Raw genomic sequence first — 18,774 nt, 5'->3', positions numbered from 1 at the left:
GATGGATACTATCAACTTGTACTTTGGAAGAAGAACTTAAAGTATCCTTCTCACCACTTGATTATCGTCAATTGGTGTCAAACCTAGCCCATTGACAAGAATATTCAAATGTGAGTATATGTTATTGGCACTTTTATGGGGTAGTTTTTTGATACTATTGAGCTTTGTAACTATCACATGGTATTTATTATTTTTGTGCCTTAATGAATTTCAATGAGACTAGTCCAAATATCACGTGCATTGGTGAGAGAATAAATATGATACTCTTTGCTAATGCATCTAATTACCTCTCCTTGTTGGTGATGCGTTACCTCATCCCTTCCTTAGTGACTCTCCAAATATCTAGACCTTTGGCTTGCAAATAATAAGACATTAGAATTTTCCAACGAGAAAAATTTGTGTCAACAAAAAGTGAAGCACTATAGGTATCCATCCCAACCCCGGACGTCACAACTCTAGTATATTAATCCTATCAAGAGCACGAAGCCCTAATACCAATTGTGAGGAACGGTGACATCCTAAGAGGGGAGCTAAATTAGGATGCTTAGAAACCTAAAGCAAATTGGCTCCAAAACCTTCGCAAGATAAACATATATCAATTTCTGTCTAAATGTGCTCTAGGTTTATCTACTATATCTATTCTACCGCTCAAGAGGATTGCAACCTACTCTAGAAAGGTAAATTGCAAGTATGTAAATACGGAAACATAAATAAGGTAGAGAAAAAAACTCGGCACAAGGGATTTTTATCCTGTGATATTGATGTCATGAATATCACCCCTAGTCCACAAAGGATATGCTCCTGATCGCCAAGTCTCTTTCGGTCATGGCTCTTGAACTGTCAAGTCATCAAGACAAGGTCTCAAGCATGATGAGCCATGAAGCCACTAAGGCAAGGTCTCACCATTAGCCTCTCTTCCGGTCACTTACCGTCGTGATTACTTCGTAGTATGAGTCACCAAGACAAGAGTCTCCGTGTCCCCATACATGTGTCTTATTGCCGCTCCACACCAAGTTGAAGGGTCAACAAGCTTTAGCTACCAAGGCCCAAGATGCCGGCGAGTCACCAAGACTCCAAGACGTCAACGTACCACTCGGTACAAGCTAGGATCACTCAATGATTCCTTCTTCAAGCTGCAACACCTAGCTACAACTCACTCTAGGCCTATAAGCACTAAACACTCTCTAATATTGTACTAAATTACCTTGGATAATCACTTTAAGTATATTGGTGGCTTTGATGTCTTCTCAAATTTGTATGAGCTTCCTCTAGACTCCAGGAGCATGCCACACATCAAATGACTGAGTGGATGGGGATTTATAGCCTCAAACCGGTCAACTAGCTGTTTTCACAACTGCTTAAAAAAGCTGTTAACACCGGATGATCTAGTGAGAACAGTAGTACTAACACCAGATCATCCAATGAGTACAAACTCAAAAACTAACCATTGGAACTCCACTCCAAGCCTATATTGACACCGGATATTCTGATGTGCCTTCAAATCCATCACCGAACCTTCGGTCAGTTATCTTGAGCCGGACCGCGCCACTTCTTCTCTGTCTAAAATATTCAGGTGCATTAATCTTTAGAGCATCGGACCTTCCAGTGGGTTGTTCTTTATTTTTCAATATTTCCAGTCACCTCTGCAAGCAATGCTACGATGCTATAATTCGGTGAGAATAAACCAAGCATTGGACCTTCCAATGGGTTGATCTTCAGTCTTTACACTTCCATTCTTCTCTATGAGAAATACTCTAGTGCTATCCAGTGCAGATTACCGGACTATCTAGTGAGGTCCTCGGCCTTCTCCGCTTTCTGGTGAGACTAACAGTCTCTAAACACAAAGCTTCGGTGAGTCCAAACTTCTCTGCAGCGGACTATCCGATGAGGTCAATGCTCCTGGGACTTTTCCAATTTAATCAAACTTTATCTCGGCTGTGGTGGTTTCTTGATGTATTGTATCCATAAGACATACTATTATATATTCTTGACAAACATGTTAGTTCTAGTGACTATATTATCATTAATCACCAAAATCACAATCATGATCTAATAGGGTTATTTTTGCTACAAAGGCGACGGGGATGAGGAGGCGTCAGCTCTAGGGACGGCGACAGGAATGAGGAAGTGTCAGCTTCGGGGATGGCGATAGGGATGAGGACAACGAGGAGGTAGCGTTGGCTCCGGGGATGGCAATGCCAGGGAGGCGGCGTCAGCTCCGGGGACGACGATAGGGATGAGCATGGTGGGGCTCTGGGGACGGCGATGGGGACGGCAACGGGGAGGCAACATCGACTTTGGGGACGCTAGCATTGGTGAGATAACGTGAATCGACAGACGCACAAGGGAGGAATGGAGAGGATGTGGCTAAGTCATGCTTATATAGGGATAGAGTATTAATATCGGCTGTGGTCTACAATCGATACTGATACTAGAATCAGTATCGGTTTTATAACCCAACCGGCACTGATAGATGGACTATCAGTGTCGGCTCATGGTTACCAACCGGCACTAAAGTATCAGTGTCAGTTTGTTCCAAGAGTCGGCAGTGATACTGAGTATCGGTGCCAGTTCAACCTAGTTCAATCGTTGATCAAGCACGAGAAGTTATGAACTGGTACTGATACTTCATCAGTGCCGGTTCTATCATAACTGGCACTGATGGGGTGACACGAATGATTGTTTCTGTTATAGTGTAGGAATCTAGTACCCTCGAAGTGTATTCTTCTATTTAATAATTGATCATGATAAGTCACATAGACATCACATATAGACAATATGCAAGTAGTAAAAAAAATGGAATTTAACACCTTCATGCTTACTATAACTAGTTATTTTGGTTTTCTACTGGCTGCTTTAACTATGTTATGAAGGGGGGGCTATGTTCTCTAAGCCTTTCCATGTGCTAGGAAACTGAGCATATCTTAATTGGTTGTGACCGATTGCGTATAACATACATGTAATTTGTGTAGTCTTTCACTAAATATGTTTTTTTAGATTTGCCAATACACGGATGCATAGGAGACTCTCTATTATAAATGATTTGAGTTCTGACATAATCAAAACCACTTTTTTCTAGGAAATAAAATGATTGCAAGACAAATCTCATAAACACGACTTGAAGTTTGATGGCAATGTTGTCATGTGAAATGCCGAATGCCCTTGTCTTTCACTATTTTTTTTTTCAAATAGAAAGGGAACAAAGACCTTTCAGTGCTAACGTCGGGGTTCAAACCTGGGTCGCCGACGTAGGAGAGGCTTAGGAACCAACTCAGCTTAACCCCTCCTCGTCTCTCACTATTACGTAGGGGACTATGCCTTTGAGCCCGGACAGCCTCAGGCTTGCAACTGGGCTTGCACCGCTGCTAGCTATGACTAATAGGAGACGTAACCTAATTCTTCCTTGGTGATGGCGACCGCTGGGGGGCCTCGGTCATGGACCCCTGACACTGCATTTAAGCACCATTGCCTCCTGCAATTAACAGTTGATGTTAACCTGATGAATAGGAATACACATCCCTCTTGCAATGAGAATGCAACGAGGTAGCTGGAGTAGATTTTTTTTTGTGAATTGGATTGTTCTATTTGTTTTAATGTCCTTGTCCAGCCAAGCTTCTCGATCCTTCCACATTTATAGGTTAATTGGCCTTGGTCCGCAAAGTTATACAGGAAATAGCGTAACTCCCGGAACTTGCGAAATTCCCATGCTTCAAGCGGACCTTGAAAATACTCAGTAAGTTTTTTTTTTTACTTTACGGTTTTAAAAACAAGGATTTACCGTTCGAACAAAGGTCACAAATTCATTTCCGGTTTCATTGTATGTATCATGCGAGTTGTCAGAAATTGAGCTCAAACCAAGTAATTTTGCCAAGGAGATTTTTTTCGACCGAAAATCTTCCAACTGGAAATTCTCTTCCAAATCGAGGCAAAAGAAGATGTGCACAACTGTAACTACTACGACCACATATACAAAGCGATAGTAAACCACAGATTAGATATGCTGTTGCCGCCCTGGTGTGAGACAGTGGTGGCACTGGTCTACCAGACGACTGCCAGTGCCATGGACATGCATGAATGCGTCCATGCCCCCAGCGAAGAAAATTAAAGAGCAAGGAAACATGAGGTGGGTTGCCCTTGGAAATATTCAGGCAAGCCTTAAATGCCCATACTTGCAGATTGTTAAAGCTGCCTTGGCTTTGACCTTTTCCTTTCCTTGCTTTTGCATGCAGGGCCTCCTTGGGTCGAAACCATCGTGGGAAATTAGTAGCGGTTAGTAATATGCTGTGTCATTTATATTAGGTAATAATATGATCGGTCACTTATGATAATAATGATGGATTGTAATATGATTCGATACTTATATTTTTTATTTTTTATTTTTTTATTTTTTATCACTCAACAGTATTAGAATAGGAAATATATATAATTTCTGCTTAAGTTTGATGTAAGGGGTAGCGGATATGGACATAAACGCTCGTTCTGAAAACGGTGCAGAAACTTCTAAAGATGATAACTCAATCTTTCAAGCTGTTTTTGGCCTCGAAAAATTCGCCGAACCCGATAAGGTCAAGGAGAAACGGATGTAGCTTTTTCTGTTGATATCCGTAGTTCAAAAAATTTAAAATCGGAGTTCGTATGTAAAAGTTATGCCCTTTTTACCGTAGACACTTCGGAGCACCTATCAAATTGCGATCATTTGCATGAGATATTCAGATATTCATAAAATATTAATACAATTTTATAGATAAATTATACCAGTCACCTATCAAATTTTATATGTAAATATTAGTACAAATTTTATATGTAAGAAAAATTAGTCATTAGTGATGGGTCAAGATTACGACTCGTTACCTATAACCTTCGTAAGTGACGGGTCATGACCTTCGGCAAAGAAGGTAAAAGGATTAAATATTCGATATCCATCACAACACGCAATAGCTAAGGTGGTAACACATGTGCGCGAGGGGCGGTGGTGGGTTCGATTCCCGCTTGACGCAAAGACTGAAAATAGTGCTGAAAAAATAGAAGTGACCCGTGGCCAGTAATGATATGTGATCCATCACGTATGATCTTAATAAGTGACAAATCAAGTTTCGTCACCAATGAGATTTTATTGGTGACAAGTCTTTATCCGTCACTTATAACTAATTATCAGTAACGCGTTCAAGATGCTGAACACTGACGATTATGATCCATTACTTTTGGACTGTCAAGGTGTTACAGCTTATAGGCTGAGGCCAGGACTCAAGGGAAAGGTGGTGCATGCATGCAGCCATGCATATGAAGAAGGCAGGGCAATTGCTGTAACTGAAACACTATACTCTTGAAACCTTTGCAATTGCTTTTGAGCTTTGGGCCCTGTCTGTGAGTGCTGTGTAACTAGAACTGCTTTTGCACGCGTTGGTGCTGTTGCCAAGGTATTGGAAACGACTAAACCAAGAGGATACATATTCTTTTTATTTTTTTAATACGAAAAATAGAAGTGCTACAGCACACAATAAGGAGGAGGGGGAGGGGGAGGGGAGGGGAGGGGAAAAGAATCTGTATGCTCGCATTTAAAGGTGTTCAACTGGATCGGACCAAATAGGTCGGCGCGATGCATGTCATTTTTTACTCGGCCGAAGCACGGCCCGGTGGGGAACAGGCCGGGCCGGCACGGCATGACTAGGCGGGTCGTATTTGGGCTGGAGGTGTAGACGTCATACCGGTACGACATGGCTTATTTTTTATTTTTTAAGAATATATATAATTCATTTAGATGTAACATCACATATGAATTGTGGTGTAGTAGCAGTGCACTTTACTTCGAGCACAAGGTCTTGTGTTCGATTCCAGATGGCACCTATTTTTTTGATTTTTGACATGGTAATGAACTAACAGGCCAAAAAAATTCATCGTACCTACTGTACTGTGGGTCAGCATGGCACGATCTGACCATAAGTGAGCCGTACTTGAGCATAAGATTCAATATGCGGACCGATACGGTATGACCCGCTTGGATAACGAGCCTAAATAGATCGTACCTAAACAAGTCATGTCTAACTGGATCCAAGCTGTGCCGTGCCGAACGGCTCATTTGGACACCTCTATCCCCTCCCCTTGTCGCTCTCCCCTTGTCGCTTAAGCTGTAAAGGTCGGAGGGTGAGAAGAGGAAGGTAGCCATAGGGCCCATAGATTGCCTATAGCTACAAATGTGTGGGTGTACTTGTGCACTGTGCCTAGCTAGGACTAGGAGCGTATGTGGCCGTTCATTTTGCTAGACCTCTCAACACTGGGAATCACACTCGCATGTATTTGATGTGACTGGTTCCATCTCAATAATCTATAGGCTCGTCTCCTAGATCCGTAGGGCCAGGATACATACAAGGTCACGGTCCTCGCACCATGGCCACTCTCGTAATTAAATAAGTAGATGTTGAAGTTATGAAGTGAACCAGGTCCATGCCTATGCGATCCAAGTGCGCGCCGAGGTACGGTGTGCTCTGCGAGTCAAGAAAATCAACACTGGGAGTAGTGTACTGTAGTTTAGGTAGTGTTTGATTCCCTAGATAAAGATGGATTAGAGATGGCCATCCATGGCTAGGTGCTTATCCATTTGTTTGTTTGCCTGAATAGCATAGCTATGGTTATCCAACTTTACAGAATATTCTCTCTAGATTTTAGATGGAGAAAATTGGCCAAAAGAGTCAAATGGTCTCGCCACCCGTGCGCGTCTCACCCCCATGAACAAATCTTTTTTGCTCATCCCTTCCTAATCCGATATCATTTCTCCTGATAGCGGAGGCGTTGCTACTGTGAGATTGATCCAGGGGCGCGCGACAGGGACGCCTAGCGGTGCGGCTCTAGCTTCGGCGCTTGGCTAGCGGCACGACCGGCGGAGGAAAGGGTGAGCGGCGTGGGAAGGAATGGTAGGCGACACGGGAAGAAAAGGTGGGCGGCTCCAGCGAGAGAAGAAGGCGGTGTGTCTATGACGAGAGAAGAAGGTTGTGCGGCTCTGTCGAGAGAAGAAGGCAATGTGGCTCCGGCAAGAGAAGAAGGTGGCGCGGATCCAACAAGAGAAGCAGGTGGCGTGGCTCCAGCAAGAGAAGAAGGCGGTGCCGCTTCAAAATCATGGTAAAACAATTTTTTCGGATCTAAATGCTCAATCTGCTCATTTTGTTCATTTGAACCAGATCTTCTAGTTCCACATGAATGATGTCAAACATGAATGAGTAGTGGTCTAGCTAGTATGTGGATTGTGGAAGGAAATGCTGGCATAGACATAAACCTTTTGATGCTCCCATCACCCATATTTGAACTTATTGGGTTTAGTAACTATGGTTAATATAGATGCACGATGATTTTGCTGAATATGCGTATTATATCATGCTAAACATTATGTGAATTTTGTATGCTTGTGTTTATTGATAAGATATTAATTATGTGGTACACTTGCGATTATGGTAAAATATTTTTGTGCTTTATAGATGGACAGGAGGAGAAAAATTAAGCTGTTGATATTGGCGGCTGCTGCATATGCTGCTATGTCTTTGGTTGCATTGTGTATTTATTCTAGAAAAAGGAAAAGAGAGATAATTACATATAGCCCATGGGAAGAAAGAGATAGGATTATAATAGAGTACTAACAACAAAATTTAGAAGAATGATACAGCTTGTATTAACATGCTAAGGCTAAAAAAGCATATTTCTTTTGGTTGTGTCAACTTTTGAGGATTGAGGCTTGCTTCAAGATATTATGTATGTGTGTGTAGAGCAGCAATTCATCATGTTTCTGAACACAATTGGACACAATCTTAGAAATAGGCTAGTTTCCACTAACTATGATAGGTCCACTGAAATAGTTAGCTGATACTTCAAACTGGTCCTCCACGCCATAGGTGAGCTACAGAATGATTATATTAGGCCAACTTCATTGGAGATCCCCACCAAAATAGCAGGGAACCTAAGGTAGGATCCATACTTTAAGGTATGATATTGAGTAATTAGTCCTTAATCATTTTAGGATCAGCATTCTATAGTTTTTAATCTTTTGGTATGTTACTACTGTGAAAATAGGATTGTATTGGACTTATTGATGGCATACATATAAGGGCTTCTGTTTCTAAGGACATGGAGCCTTCATTTCATGGTAGAAAGTCCTTTTGCACTCAAAATGTGATGGCAGCTGTAGACTTTGATCTTAAATTCACATATGTGTTGGCTGGTTGGGAGGGGACATCCCATGATGTTGTAGTGTTAGCTAATGCTTTAGCGTATGATAATGGCCTACGCATCCTATAAGGTAATAAATTACTTATGTAGCTTGATTCATCCATACCAATTTTTTAAAGGATTTTTACCCACTTGTGCCTCATATGTTAGGAAAATTCTACCTAATTGATATTGGATATGGAGCAAAATTAGGGTTCTTGCCACCTTTCCATGGAGCAAGGTACCAATTGAATGAGTGGGGCGACAATCCCGTACCTGATGAGAAGGAATTGTTTAACCTTAGGCACTCAGCTCTTCATGTGATCATAGAGCGTGCATTTGGGTCACTTAAGAGACGATTCAGGATACTTGATGATGTCATTCCATTCTTTCCATTCCCAACTCAAGTTGATATTGGGTTATGGAGGATGGGATCGATGAGTGTATTATACCGGAGACCAATTGGCCATCTAATCTAATCCCCAATACATCTTGGACTGGGCAAGCAAGTGAACATAGGGTCATGGCTGAATTTAGATAACAATTGCTGATCAGATGTGGGAAGATTGTTTAAATTAGTATGGCCATTAATGTGTGCGCTTATGTGTTTGTAATGGTGTCAAGAACTCATGTGTTATGCACTTATGTATTTGTAATGATGTCAAGAACTTATTATTTATAATTTTTGCTGGATTATATCTCTTATTGTCATAAAGCTTGCGGAATTATATTTCTTATTGTCACGATACTTGTTGAACCATATCTTTTATTCTCATGATGCTTGTTGAACTTTTTTTTTTCTTATGATAGGACTTCAACCTTGCACAAATTATTGAGCAGTTTGGGGGCTAAAGCGCATGGGAATGGCCATGTAACATGGACATCTACCATGTCTAACTACATGTTGTCCCACTTGTGCAACTTGGTGGCTAGTGGCACTAAGACCTCAAGTGGGTTCAAGAAAGTTCACCTGAATGCATGTGCTAAGGATCTGAATGAGCACTTCAAGATCAAACTCACTGGGGATTAGATTGCCAATCATATCAGAACATGGAAGACAAAGTGGGCAAAGATAAACAATCTCAAGAAGCTTAGTGGTGCTCGATAGGATGAAGACAACTATGTCATTGTACTTGACCATACTCAGTACATAGGCCATGTGGAGGTATTGTTGTTCCACGTGGCCATGTGGAACCTGGGTAGGCTTGCTGCATATATGGTGTCTAACCTATTCCTTTTTTCTTGCTAGGCACACAAAGCTGATGCTGAGTATCTAAATAAGCCTATTGATCACTATTGAGAGATGGCCATAATCTTTGGCAATGCTTTGTCCATGGGGAAGTATGCAAAAGGATCGAGCAACCCTCTAGTTACAGAAGGGACTGAGATTGAAGATGATGAAGCTAAGAATGGAGATGATGTTGCTGATACTTTTGAAGAGACTGCACAATCTCAGAATATTGGTGAGTCCTCCATAGCCCCCAAGACAACGAAGAGAGACAAAGCAGCCCCAATTGAAGAAGACACAGGGCTGCAAGCAACACTTATATGTGGCTTTGATAGGCTTGCCACTGCTATAGAGAAGGTAGCTGAAGATGATCAAAGCAAACCACCAAAAGATCTTTGGCAGGGAATTAAAAGTCTTTCTGGTTTTGATGGTGCCCATCTTGCTCACTATTATGCCCATTTGCTCACTAGTATTGCTTGGGCATTCTATGGACTAGATATCTCTGACAAGTTGGTGTGGGTTGCAAGGTATGTGGCTCAGCACTTTCCAAGGTGATGGTAGATTGGTTGTTATATGGTTAGTTGTCTTTAGTTTTCAACCAAAGACATTGAACTATTGTTGATTATTTATGCATGCTTTTGGTATGGACCAATGCTGAGACCTGATGTAAACTGCTTTATCATGATACTAGATATTTTTACTATGTAATTTGCTATGTAAAACTACTATCATGTGAACTGTGTTGGCTATACGTTCTGGCTGAAATTTGAATTACTATTTATTGTGGTTGTATGTATCTCTTCGCATGAAAATTCAGGATGTGACTATGATCACAAAAACTTTGCATGATAAAGTATAATCATGCAAGTTTTCGTTCGAGTTTGAGGCTTGAAATCACATGGACGAACGTTTAGGAGATCCCATGCCCAGTACTTCTGAACTTCCCCTACCAATAGAAGTGCGAAACATGACAAATTCGTTAGAGGAAAACAACATTAGATGGATTATACATTTTTTTTATAGTATCACAAGATCTCAGGAAAGGAAGCATGTTGTCCAACATATTACCATCATAAATTTTAGCACACGTATTGTAAGAATTTTTTAGAGCAGTCACTACACAAGCATAAGCGTAGAAAGAACATCTACAACATAAGCACATGTATTGTAAGAGCAGTTACCACACAAGTATACGTGTTGTAAGAATAGTTATCACATAAGCACACGTATTGTAAGAGTATTGTAAGAGCGGTTACCACACAAGCACACGTGTTACAAAAATTTATAAAAACAGTTATCATACAAATACATACCTTGTCAGAGCAGTTATCATATAATCAATGGCAAGAGAAGGTATCCTCACCACTCTATTTATTTGGATGATCACAATCACTTATTCATCCAAACAAACAGAAATGTTGGATATCATAGCCACGTTCGTCTATTCAAACAAACAAAAATACTGAGTATCCCATCCAGACAAACAAACAAGCTAGCGGATGGCTCTATCCCTACAGAGATGGATGGTCATCTCCCATCCAACTTTGGGTGTAGCCCTTGTATTTGCTAAGACCATCTCCAACTGTTTTTCTTCGTGAGTCTTGTTCCCTTTATGAATGGATTCTTATTCCATTTAGCGCTCCAATGATTTATCTTCATAATTCTCTTCACGAAAGGATTTTCAAAGTCATTCCCTTCATCATTGGACTCTCTCTCCTTTTATTTCGCGAATTCCTTCGAATGTAAACTGTTAGAGATGAGAAAAAATAAAGGAAAAAAACAAGAAAAGAATAAAAAATAAAATAAAATAAAAAGAAAATAATTAGAAATGATCTAACATTTAGTATCAACATTGGGAAAATCCAACCTTCTTTCTTCGATCTCTTTTCCATCTGCACCGTTCAATCATTCCTACCTATAGCTAGCTAGCTAGCTACACATGCATGCATCGATCGATCCAGTCAGTTGGTTACACTCTGTTACGTTATTTGTTCCTCTTATTTTATTTTAGCTAGAGATGGTAATTGTGATTTATAAATTTTAAATTAAAATAAATTGGTTATCGTCACAATTTAGATGATAACAATTTAGCTTTTAATTATAACAATTTAACAATCTAAATTCTACCAATTTCTACAAAATATATAATCGAACTTCTTACAAATTACAATCTATAAGTTATTTTTTATAATTTCGATTGTAACAAAATACCCTTAATCTTTTGAGCTTTGCAGTCTTGCAGCAGGAGTCAGCCCCATGTCCATCGCTAGCCATAACTCCTCCTGGAATGGGAACAGCTGCCACCTGTCCTCTCCCTTCTGCAGCCACAGTGCCCCTACGGTCGAACGTATTAAAAAGTTAGGCAAAAAATTGATGACATAGCACTATTTTCTAACAGTTTTGCAAACGTAATACTTTGTTCTCACACCTTTCAGGATTATAAAAATACTATTTGACACAATTTTCATGGTAAAAAAATTAGGCATTGCATGAATTGAATAGGGTCGGCCCCTACCTACGGGGCTGCCAGTCCATCACATCGCTGAGTAGTACATCGCTCGCCAGCGCGGACGCCCTATGCCCGACATGCCGAGGAAGGAAATTGCGTACGAACCAGCTATCAGTTCTTGACAAATATGCCAAGATTCGCCTTATCCTTTACACACGCCCACAAGTGCTAGCTAGCCGATCGATCTCGCGCAGGCAAACTGAAGGACGCTCCTGTGCACGCACGGCACATGGATCGCGCGCGCCTGTGCACCATGCCTCCACTGATGAGCGCCCATAAGCAAGGCCGTACGTGCGCGCGCTGCACCGCCGGTGGCGCGGAGGCCGCTTTCAGGCACCGCATGGACTGGCAAGCCTGGGACCCATGACGAGTTATGTCGGATCGACGTGCCGACGAGCAGCGGTCGTGGCCCGGTACGGCCACGTTTCGACAGACGTGCCTGGCTCGGCGGAGACATTTGCCACAGTGCACTGTCGCGTCGCGTGTGCGTAGGGACAAAGCCAGAGCAAAATAAAGAGGTAGCTCTATGTATGATGGTTAAACAATATTATTTAACTAATAGAGCAACCGACAACTTTTAATATCAATAGTTTAATATAAATAATAACGATGTATAATGAAAATAAGGTAGCGATAAAAGTATTTACCAAAATAAAGGAACAAATTAATAATATTGGTTAGTTTAGTGTAGTGAATGAGAGAACGCTAAGATCACGAACAAAAGACTTCCGGTATTGTCAAAATACATAATTCAACCTCAAAGTCAATGCCTAAAAAATATAGAGAGAAAAAATTACTTTTCAACAAAGAAACTATAGAATGATACAATGAAAATATATATTACTTCTTATAATATCTTCTTCTCAATTGATATCATCTGGATATGAATATGAATTCCTTACCTTGTTGGCGCTATCTAAGTTCTTGTGCCTCCTATAAGACCGTTCTATCAAATTACCTATCAATTCAATTACATGTCGTGAACATATCAAATAAACCATGTGCAGATGAACTAGTTCAAGAACCATAATAAAAAAAGACAAGGATTACACAATGGAAAAATGATGGCACTTCTAACTAGTACCTTCACCTTGAAATTTTCCTTTGATTTGCAATTTCACTTCAATTCTCCAAAATTCTAATTGGAAACCCTAGGACAAAAAAAAACCACCAATCATATAATTGAAACTCATCTTGCAAATTAAGGGGATTTGCTTGAAAGAAATAGACACAATTAGAATTTCAAAAGCAAGCATATGTCTTGAGGAGTTCTTGCCTTATTGCAGTCCACGAAAGATCACAAATTGTTGAAGAGCAGCAAGCAGTTGTACCACGGCGGCCGGCGACCGCAGGCCCGCGGCAAGCCGTCCTTCGGTGGGCATGCTCCTGCGATTGGTGCCGAGCGCGCGGCCTCGCACGCGTCGGAGAAGGGGCGCTACTTGTGGAGCGGCGCGCGGGACGAGCGAGAGATTTGGTTGCCGGTGGGGATCGATTGATTAACACGAGAGGCACACGCCGAGTCACGATCTCAGGCTCTCAGCAAACGAGCACAGAGGCACACGCATCGGCAAATGCCCAGATGGGCTCCTTGCTATACTGGTGCTTGTCCACAGGCTGAAATGTTGAAGCCCACTGATTGCTTGTGCTGGCCTGTTGGGCTGTTGCTAGTTGGATGTTTGGTGCTTGGCGGCTGGGCTCTGTGTGTGCATGTTTTTGGGCCGAGGGGTGTATATATTGTGGATATAGGATGATTATAACTGGTTTTTTATTTTGGATCTGTATGCATCCACTCAGGTCCATTGGGCTCCGCCCCTGTGAGCAGGTGGGGAGGTGCCTGTCCTCGTAGGCGCTAAAGCGAAAACAGGGAATTTATATTTATATATATACATATTAAATATTTTAAAATTACATATCTATTTGAAAAATAATAAGGTCTACCCTACCGTCGTCCATTAAACGGAAAGACTTTGTGGGCCTCAGCTACCAGCGAATTTAATAACCGGAGAGAGAAATATCTTACTCGTTCAACGGGCGAGAACATGATCTCGTGCGTTGAACGGGCGATACCTTCATCTCATTCGTTCAATGGGCAACATATTTGTATCGCTCACCTCCCGAACGATATATTCAATTTAATTTAATTACAAAAATATATGTATAATTAGTTTTTTGTAATATATATATATATATGTTGTATTCGGTAAATTGAAAATATTGCACATTCATTCGGCGAAAAAGGGATGATGTGCATACAGTTATCTAAATGGTTCATTTTATCATTAATTTTAGTTGGATGTTATTTTATCGATATTTCTTTATAGTTGGTTTAAAAGTGTGTGGAATTTTTTTTATGAAGTGCCTTTGTGAGTATACAAAATCTAATTTGTCGAATAATAGTAGTTATAAAGCACAAATATCATATAACCCCGCACGAAGGTTACATACATGATAAACATTACATAGGACATAGGTTTTTCGTCGCTGCGCGAACGAACCCTAGCCATAAAGAGAAGACAATAAACGTTGGTATGTACGATACACCCAAATACTAACTAATAGCGTGTCACTGCTAAACTTAACATATCTTAGAGAATAAAAATAGGTCGGTGTACAATAGATGCTCTCTACTGATGCACCTAGGATATTTGCCCTTTCTCAAGGCATCGAGGCCCTCCGCCTTAGCGCGACGGGCCATCTCTCATTTCCTTTCCCTCTCTGCTTCACGTGCTTCAGCCGCGGCACGCTCCTCCGCTGCCTTCCTCATGCGCTCCCCCTCTTAACGCTTCAACCGTAGTTCCTCTTGTTATTGCTCGTACTTCTGGCGTTCGTAAGCTTCCCTCCTCCATCGCATCTCCATGTCAACTTACCACTTTTGGTGCTCATTTTTCTCCATATCCAGTCATTCCATGAAATCACAGATATTAAGAGGAGACTAGACAAATGAAATAAGAGGAGAGATTAGTAAGACAATGCATGAAACCGTATGTAAAGTGACACATGAGTGATCTATATCGCTATACCGGTGGGTAATCATACGGTCCATGTCGAGGCGGATCGTATTGGTAGTTGTAACACATGAAAAAACGTATGCCATAGGTGTAGGAGATGTCCTGGGCCTCGTGAAGTCTACAATGGTCGTTATAGAAGCACATCGGCGGTTTGACCCCCCGAGGGTTGAAAATCCCCCAATATTTCTTAGGTGGGCTTGGTGGAACCGAGGAAGATATTGTAGTTGAGAAAGCCGAGGAAGGAGTGATCTATCTATGGTTGAGGGTGAGGTTATTTATTGTGGTTGGGGGTTGGTGCATGGACTTAGTGTATGGGCACGGCTAGGGTTGGAGCATAGGATTCCCTATAAAAGCTAGAAAAGTTATGGCATTGATGCTTAGCAGAGATTTTCTATGAAAGTTGTTGCTTAGTGTGGTCATTTCATTATATAAAAAGTTATGTAATAAGTTATTGTTGCCTCTACATGGAAGACAAGGAATCTTATGAAAGCATTGAGCTTAGAAAAAATGTATTAGTAAAATGATAAATCCCGGCCAACAATGCGGAAACACATTAAAAATTACAAATACCGAACACAACTATTACACATAAATTATCGCATAGTCCTTACATCAGAAACATTTGTAATACACAATCAATACAACTTAGTTCTCACATCACGAACATCAAATTGTACGTTTCCGACTTTGTGTGCCGTATGGCAGTGTTACTGTGTTATATAATCGTACTCAAATGAATTATCATCGACCTTTATTGTACATACCTTTCTACCCCACATATTCCTATCTCCCTCCGATGATCTGCTTTATCAGCTACATGACGAAGGGTATATACGACATGTCTAGTCTTACATATTTGTACATGACTACTTTCTATGTATTACATGTTCACATGTTACTACTTACAATGTCATTACTGCAATTCCTAATCCCATGTGAGATCACGCTACCAGCTTCTCAGATTGAAGTCACCTCTCACTACCACCCTTTCAGGGAGATGCGACCCCTCGCTATCAGTGTTTTAGATTGACATAACCTCTCGCTACCATCTTTTCAGAGCGATGTGACACACGTTGCCGACTACTCAGAGTCTAGTGACCGCTCGCTACAGGAAGACATCCAATGCATGCACTATATCCAAATTACATACCTGCACTTGGTCCATACGCCATCGGTCCCTGCTTATAAAATGCGAGGCCGAGGCAACGAGAAGGTCATGATATCGTAGTTTTCCAAAAAACCACTAGCATCTGATAGTTAATACCACCCCATGGCTGCCTCCTCAATTAGACATTTCTCATGGACATCTAAATTCTCGATGATAGCCGTATAGACTATGAGGGAGACCTAGGAAAAAGGTGATGTTGTGTTCAAGGAGGAGAACCTGAACAAAGTGCTATCAAAATGGCAGACCATGACCCGTTGTTCCTGTTTCAGCGTAGAGAAATGATGGCGAATGGTAAGCTTTGTGACCTCCATGGACCTAAAGACGTACTTGTTAGAGTGCCGTCAGAGATATATCAGGCTATGCGAACTTGGCGACATAGCAAGGTGTTTTAGCAAGCGAGCACGCACCATATTTATGCACCCTCAGCAGTACGAGGCGCACATTAAGGTACATTCATTGTTATTACATGTCTCAGTTATTTGTTTGGTTGCACTTATAAGACATATTTATATTTTTATATGTTCTTTTTTATACTAGGTATTCCCTCATAATGAAGAGTTGCTGAACTAACCCATCGAGAACTTTTTAGGGTTGCATGTGCTCTTTGGTGATTGCTGTCTACCTGGACATAACTAGAGACGTAGAGGTGGTCATTCGAGACCTTTATGTCGTTGCAATAGAGGTGGTGGTTCGAGCCATCATGAGAGAGGTGGTCGTTCGACAACCACCACAAGAGGACCTGCTTCTACCACTTCCGCCACAAACGAATTGGTTGGTTTCGATGATGATGACTTCATGCTTACTCCTCAGAGAACTCTACGTCAGTTAGCGTATTAAGTAAAGGGGTACCCTGACTAAACAGATCCCACAAAGGGTGTAAGCAACCAAGGGAACATACTTCCGGAAAATTGGTCATTCGGGCGACTAGGATAGGATTACTGCGGCTAGGACAAGACGTCCCACGACCAGCCCCGCTGGTTGCAGGGCTAGATTTGATACACCCATCCAAGGCGCCTTTGCTGGAATGCGCTCAAATGCATTTCGTCATCAGGCGCGGCTCCAACGGATAAAGTCATGGGTTGTACAAGGGAGGTAATATTGTGTCATCCCGTAGCGATAAAAGGCTACGAGGTGAGGCTTCACAGGCTGGCGCAGCGCCGGGCTGCAAATGGGATGTTATTGGGAATGGTGTGGAGATGCAAGTGGATGGGGACGGTGCAGAAGGGCATCAATCCATCTCGTTGCATTAAATGTTGCGATGTAGGGCTCTTCAAGCCTAGTCACGACGGCGCACGACGGCACGACATATGACGACATCTGGGCAGGTGGGTATGCCTGGTCCTTCATAATGATGATTTGAGTTAGATATTAGAACGGGCAGAGGCCATCTTGTAGGGCCCACATGTAAGTCCTCCTCCATCCCTACTATATAAAGGGATGAGGACCGCATTCAAGGGAGAGAGGGCTCTGGGCAACCAGCTAGAACATCAACCAACTGAGATCTACAATAACACAAACACGGGATGTAGGGTTGTTATCCTCCGGGAGACCCAAACCGTATAACCCCTTGTGTCTCCGAACCCATCGCCTACATATAGACACGCAAAGTCTCTGAAACACAGTTCATGCACCCATTGTCTAGTATACCCCAGAATCACTGTCAGCGATTTACCCTCGACATTTGGCGCATCAGGTAGGGGGCGTGTTTTCATCATTTCAGCAGGTTTGAAAAACCTTGATCAGGCTACCCATGGCCAAATCCATGACAACCGTTGAGTCCCGTTCCGAGGACCCCGACCGTCGCGACGTATTTTTCATGGGGTACCATCCGGATGAACTAGGTGTACTCCAGGCATGGGACACCGAGCCGGAATCAAGGAGTTTCGAGACCCAACACGAGGTCTGCATGGCGGCCCATTCCGCAGGGGGTGTTGGAGGGCCCCACGCCTCAAACATCAAAGGAAAACCCCTGGCTTTTTGCCCAGAGGGAAACCAGGCTGGCGCCAGACAGGAAGGTGGTTTAAGACAACCCCAGCATTCTCAGGACCGTCCTGAGGAGCCCCTGCACAGGATGTTTTCTACGGTGGCGTCTTCACCTAGGCCATCACGTCGCCCTAACACTGGGGGCTCCCCACCTCGCGACCTATCACCGCTCCACGCCCAGCGTCTCGACTATGAGACCATGACGCCAGCGCAGAACCTCCAGACCCTACGGGTTCTCCTCAGCCACCCACCAGTGCCCGTACCGGAGGGCTCGGTGGTGGCACCATGGCTACGTGATCTCGCCCTCCTGGTCAAGACCGCCCGGTGCTAGACCACATCAGCATGCACTACTCCTGTCACGAGGTCCGGTGAGGGTCGCAGTCGCCATGGGTCACAGCCAGGCCGGCGAAGGAATAGGTCTCGTGCTCCCCCAACCACAGGAAGTACCTGTGGCCACCGCCAAGTCGGGGTGGCCAACCCTCCGACCTACACGACTCCCTCCGCCAACGTAACCTTCGTGGGGTAATCCAGAGCCAGGTGGCCACTAGATAGGAGGAGAACAGGGCTCGACGGGTGCTAGAAAAGGGCAAACAGCCCTACCGCATGCCTTCCCCCTGCAGGGAGGCATCGGATGGCTCCATCCTGTCGCCAGGACCCATAGACCACCGTCTCTCCCCCAGGACATGCG

General features: G+C 42.7%; 1 pseudogene; it reads left to right on the top strand.

Moving 5' to 3' along the window:
- The first annotated feature begins 7,013 nt into the window (after positions 1–7,013).
- LOC133895134 (uncharacterized) lies at positions 7,014–13,423 on the top strand (annotated as a pseudogene).
- The last annotated feature ends 5,351 nt before the right edge of the window (positions 13,424–18,774 follow it).

Source organism: Phragmites australis, chromosome 16 (assembly GCF_958298935.1).
Source record: "Phragmites australis chromosome 16, lpPhrAust1.1, whole genome shotgun sequence".
NCBI classification, from domain to species: domain Eukaryota; kingdom Viridiplantae; phylum Streptophyta; class Magnoliopsida; order Poales; family Poaceae; genus Phragmites; species Phragmites australis.
This window is presented reverse-complemented; position numbering and strand designations above follow the sequence as displayed.